Source organism: Cavia porcellus, unplaced genomic scaffold (assembly GCF_034190915.1).
Source record: "Cavia porcellus strain 051 isolate PalLab524CR breed Dunkin Hartley unplaced genomic scaffold, mCavPor4.1 scaffold_19, whole genome shotgun sequence".
Taxonomy (NCBI): Eukaryota; Metazoa; Chordata; class Mammalia; order Rodentia; family Caviidae; genus Cavia; species Cavia porcellus.
Window position 1 is genome coordinate 40,307,095 of NW_026947502.1, and position 6,437 is coordinate 40,313,531.

Sequence of the window (6,437 nt, forward strand, 5' to 3'; positions counted from 1 at the left end):
TAAATATTCTCCTTTGACATCAAAGTCCCAATGAATTGAAATTTTCAGCTTCATTGTTTTACACACACACACACACACACACACACACACACACACACACTCAATTTATACACACACCTGTACCATGTCCATGGGGTAGTTGCCCCATATGTGCAGAGTGTCAAAGGTATGATTGAAAATATGGTGAATGTTTACTTTTTTAAAAAAATTTATTGGGGCTAGGGATTTAGCTCAGTGGCTTAAGTGCTTGCCTGGCAAGCACAAGCTCATGAGTTTGATCCCTAGTCCCCCCCAAAAAATTATTACAGTGAAAGACATTTTGCCATTAATCTCCTTCAAAATACTGTTCTTCAGACTCACCCATCACTCTTGCCACTTTCTGAAGCCGTTCTCAAGGTCTTCTTTCATAAGTACCATTAGTGGTGGTGTAAGTCACTGTCTCGATGTCCTCAACTGATTCACAGCATTCACCTGTAATGGAAATATTGATTATGGGTAAAGACCAGAGCCACACTGTGCCACTACTGGTGAGGACATCCACCGTACAAGCCTGCCTTCCTGTGGAATGGCACTCCACTCAGTAGCAGCATAACCGTTTGTGACTGTCAGTGTGTGGGCGTGTGTGTGTGTGTGTGTGTGTGTGCATGTGTGTGCTTTTGTGTGTGTGTGTGTGTGTGCGTGTGTGTGTGTGGTACTTGATCATATCTCACAAAGACAAAAAAGGCTTCCAGAACTGTGTCACAAAGTGGCAAGGATAATGGATTATTCAATCATAATTGAAACAAGGGACAATATTTTGCAGGAAACAAAGCAATGTGTCTTTTACTGTAATGATTTTTTAATTTAAATATTCATCTTATATTTCAATCCCACATTGTGTGTTGTAAAATCCTAGTGAATACCTGAAATCAAGCCCTATATTTACTGTTTTTCCTAAGTATACATACTTATGATAAAGTTTAATTTGTTAACTAGACAAAATAACAAGCTAACAGCAATAACTAATAATAAAATCGAATGATTATGAGCATTCAATGTAATACAGTTTTCGACATTGATACTTTGTCCTCTGAGAGCATCGTTAAGGGTTCACTGAATGCAAGCACAGTAATAGCATCACAGTGATCTGCTAACTGAAACAGCCACTGAGTGAGTAAGGACCAGCCAGGGTACGTGTGTGGGTACGCTAAACAAGGACGATGCAAAGGACAGCGAAAAACAGTACTGCACTGCTCAGGAAGGCACACAGCTGAAAACCTGTGAACTGTTTACTTCCACAATTTTCCATTTCGTATTTTCAGGCTGCTGTAGGCTGCAGATAATGAAACTAGAGACTGAAGGCATGAGGTTTATGCTATCCTAAAACATCTTCAGTAGACTCCATTCTACCTTACACGTGTTCTGTGTATGGACATGTGATTTTCATGACAGCAATTTCACATTTCCAAATGGCACATTCATGTTTCCGTTAACCAGTGTGCCCTCAGCGCTAGAATTCCAGTGGGACGGTGGTGCACGTCCATAGAAGCACAGCAAAGCCTGTCTCTCTTTCCCTGTCAGTTGACCTACAGGGAAAACATTTTTGTCAGGCTGCCATCAGACAGCTTTGTAAAATACATTGATAGAATTCTTTCTTTCCCTTAGGGCACAAGCTGATGCTGATCTGCTCATGAACTTTTTTTCTGGAAAGTTTCATAGTAATTCAGCTTGATTTCTGATGGTGCTGATTAACAATGTGCATTCTAACGAAGGGCTATCTCTCCCCTTGGGCCTTATTCTTACCTGGCCTTGTTCCAGTGTGATGCCTACTAGAGAATCCAATGATATCATCTGTCTGTGACTGAGAATAATTCTGAATGGGGCTGGGGATTTAGCTCAGGGACACAACAGCTGCCTGGCAAGTGTGAGGTCATGAGTTCAATCCTTGGCATCAAAAATAATAATAATAATAACAATAAATGCAATGAATTAAAAAATGACTAAAATTACCATAATAACCAAATGACTGTATGCCCAAAGATTTGTGTAAAAATAAGCTACTAGATTTTGTTCTACATAAATTTTTGAAATGATACAAGCAAGGCAAAGCAAAGAGATTTAAAACCAAATAAAAGTGAATTCCTAAAGTCATGTAATAAGAGTGAAACTTAAGTCCCAGTGTCTTAGGGATCCAAGAAAAAGAAAAAGGATGAGGGTTTCAAGGCAAAGTTCCTGCTGACAGATTCTCAGCTACCCGTTAGAACCATCTTGGATAATGAGTGCAACTTCAAATGCCCAGCAAAGGCAGCATTCAAAAGTCAGCAGTCTTTACTCACAGCTGGCCTCACGCATGTAAGCTCACACTCACAGAGTGCCCCAAATGCTGTTGTGCTCTGTCAGCCACATGCTATTTTCTCTAGTCTTGTATTTACAAACCAGGACAAGCACACAAGAAATGCAGGCTAACTCTGTGATCTCCAGTATTGTACACAAATTTTGAAAGAAGAGCTGTCTAAAATAAACAGTATGACTTTATACCTAACTCTTCTACTTTTTTCAAAAGAAATTTTTTTATTTAAAGAAAGAAGAAAAAAAAGAAAGGACATAAAAAATACAGTAAAAGGGTACAAATAATACAGTATTTCAAGAAAAAAATATATACAGTACGAAATCACCAGTTAATAGGTTACATATTATCTTCCCCAAAACAGTTGCCCATATCACTAAATTAAAGCATATAAAGTGGACATTCATACAGTGAAATTGGAGACAGTTCCATTCAATGATCCAACAAAAGCTCAGTTATATGGTTCTCCATCCTACACACTCGAACATACCTGCGGTTATATCCCTTAGTCCACCTTACTTTCCTCTCTTTTTTACAGTAACAATTAGACTTTTAGAGTTTATTACTCTCACGGTTCTTATTACTTTTTTGAAGAGAATAAAACCAAATGTGACTAAGCAAAACAGAGTCAGAACAGAAGGGTGGGCATAGCACATAATACAAAAATAGAATACCAGGTGATCAAAAGTGGTTACCATTGTGCCTCTTGCTATTTTTAAATTGAGTTGTCTATATCATCAGGTATAATAGAATTGATCAAAACAGTACAGATCAAAACCAATAAAACCTACACTGAGGACCTTACAGGGCTTCAAAAAAAAAAACGATAATAGTCAATCCATATTGGGCATTATAGTATATCTTATTGCCTTCAAAGTAATTGTCTATACCCTAAAACTTGATACTATCAAACAAAATAGAATATGTAATAACCAGACAGAACAAGATGGGGAGAGCAATACTGGGGTTCAAGTCAGGTTAATAGGACAACAAAAAAGTTACTATAATATGTCCCATTATTTTTTAGTTTTCCCTTAATTAAAAAACTGAGAGAAAATAGATTAATTAAAAAAGGGGGGAGATTGAGATAAGAGAGGACATTGTAATAGAACAATGCAGGGCAGAACCAAGTAATTCAAGCATCATCATGTTTCACCAGCAGATAATCTAACATAATAGTAGTCGCCATAGTGCCTTTTTCCTTAAATTATTTGAGTGTAACTTCGCATGCTATAATATCAAGCATATCTAGATAGTGTGAAGCCTTTCAAGAGAATGCAAGAATTAATTACAGGGTATTTAGAACCTGCTAATAGAAAATGAACAATGGTTTCTATATTATCTCTTTGCCTATAAAGAATTTTGTTTATACTATAGCATATAGTGAAATATAGTAAGATACAACATGTTAAAACCAGTGGAAACAGATGTACTACACCTTGATGGGACTTCAAGACAAGATGATATTAAATCAGCACTAGCTTTTATGTTGTGTTGCTTTCTTCAAAATAGCTATTCGTGCTATCATAGATACTAAAATCGAAACAACCCAGGTTAAAACCATTGTGGTTAATGAGTGAAAACATTATATGGCTTCAAACCAATATGATTGGGAATCATGATTACCACATACTTCTGTGCATTCTTATTGTTTCTTACACTAGGGAAACTATTAGGTATTTATACATCTGAGTTTGATTTATTTCTCTTATGAGTATTGTCATGGTTTACATCTGTGTCCCCCAGGCCTCATGAGTTTGAATTGTGCATTTGTTATTCGTTCATTGTCTAGTGGTTGGATTGGTGGTGTCAGTGTGCCACTCACATAGGGGTGGAGCCATGATGTGATGTAATGACAGGAAGAAGCTGTGTCTTGCTCTGCTGGTCCCCGCTTGCTGTTTGCAGCCACCATGAAAAGGCAGCCCAGCCATGCCCGCCTGCCTGGGAGCCAACAGAGTGTGGACTGAAACCTCCAAAACCTGTAAGAAAAAAACCTTTCCTTTCCCAACTTGGGCATCAGGTATTTTGTCTCAGCGATGAGCACAAAGTAACTAAGACAAGTATGGTCTCAAGCTGTGTCCATTTATTTATAAATGTCTCGATGCGGTCATTCTTTATAGCTGACTAATATTCCATTGTATAAAAATACCACAACTTTTTTATCCATTCTTCAGTTGATGGACACTTAGGCTGTTTCCAAGATCTGGCTATTACAAATTATGCTGCTATAAACATGGATGCACATATATCACGGTGGTATGATGCTTTCAGTTCTTCTGGGAATATGCCTAGAAGTGGTATAGCTGGGTCATATGGGGCTTCCAGTCCTAGTTTTCGAGAAATCTCCAGACTGACCTCCACAATGGTTGCACTAGTCTACACTCCCACCAACAGTGCAGGAGAGTTCCTTTTTCTCCACAGCCTCTCCAGCATTTGTTGTTGGTGGTTTTCTTGATCTTGGCCATTCTTTCAGGGGTGAGATGAAATCTCAGTGTGGTTTTGATTTGCATTTCTCTAATGACAATGATCATGAACATTTTTCATATATTTATTTGCCATTTGTATTTCTTCATCTGATAATTGTTTATTCATCTCCGATGCCCATTTTTGGATTGGGTCTTTGAATTTTGGGGGTCTGATTTTTTTAATTCTTTATATGTTTTAGACAGAAGTCCTTTGTCTGAGGGGCAGTTCAGTAAGATTTTTCCCCATTTGTGCATTTTCTTCTCACCACACTGGAGACTTCTTTTGACGTGCAGAAACTTTTTAATAAGAAGTGGTCCCAGTTATTGATTCTGGGAAGTATTTCCCATGCGGTTTGAGTCCTGTTCATGAATTCTCTACCTACTCCTATATGTTCAAGGTTTTTACCCAATTTGTCTTCCAATAGATTTAGTGTTTCTGTTTTAATATTTAGATCTTTGATCCATTTAGATTTTATTTTAGTACACGGAGATAGGCATGGGTCTAGTTTTAGTTTTTGACATATGGAGAGGCACTTTTTAGATATGTTTTGTGAATTAATATATGGTCTATTTTGGAAAATGACCCATGCATTGCTGAGAAGAATGTGTATTCTGTTGTTGTTGGGTGGAATATTCTATATATGTCTGTTAAGTCCATTTGTTCACAGGTGCGATTCAATTCTTTTATTTCTTTGCTGATTTTCTGTCTGGTTGATCTGTCCATTGGTGTCAACAGTGTGTTAAGATCTCCTGTTAGAATTGTGTCACTGTTAACTTGGTTTTTCATTTCTGTCAGTACTTGTTTTATATAACTGGGTGCTCTGGAGTTTGGTGCATATATATTTAAGATAGTTATCTCTTCCTCTTGGAGTTTTCCCCTAACCAGTATATAGTGACCTTCTTTATCCCTTCTGATCATTATTGGCTTGAAGTTCACATTGTCTGCAAACAGAATAGCCACCCCCACTTTTTGGGGGGTTCCTGTATTGTTCCTGCATGAAGTATTGTTTTCCATCCTTTAACTGTCAGTCTGTGGGTATCTTTTGGGTTAGATGGGTTTCTTTTAGACAACATATGGTTGGATTTTGTTTCTTGATCCATTCAGCCAGTCTGTTTCTTTTAATTGGTGCATTGAGACCATTTACATTAATGGTTATAACTGTTATATATTGGTTTATTGTTGACATGTTATCTTTCCACTGTTGCAATTTTGTCTTTCGGTTCTGTATAATTGTCTGCTATGTTTAGTGGTTTTTTCCTAGATACATCTAGGTTTCTTTCAGTATTCTTTGCAGGGTTGGCTTGGTGATCACGTAGTTTTTCAGCTGTTCTTTGTCATGGAAGTATCTTATTTCTCCATCCATTTTGGAGGACAGTTTTGCAGGATACATCAGCCTAGGTTGGAAATCATTTTCCTTTAGAATCTGAAATACTTCACTCCATGCTCTTCTTGACTTTATTGTTTGTGCTGAGAAGTCTGCTGTGATTCTGATAGGTTTTCCTTTATAGTTGATCTGTCTTTTCTCTCTTACAGCTTTTAATATTCAATTCTTTTGTTCGATTTCTGGGATGGCCATTACTATGTGTCTGGGTGTAGTTTTATTTTGGTTATGGCTATTTGGAGTTCTATATGCTTCATTGATCTT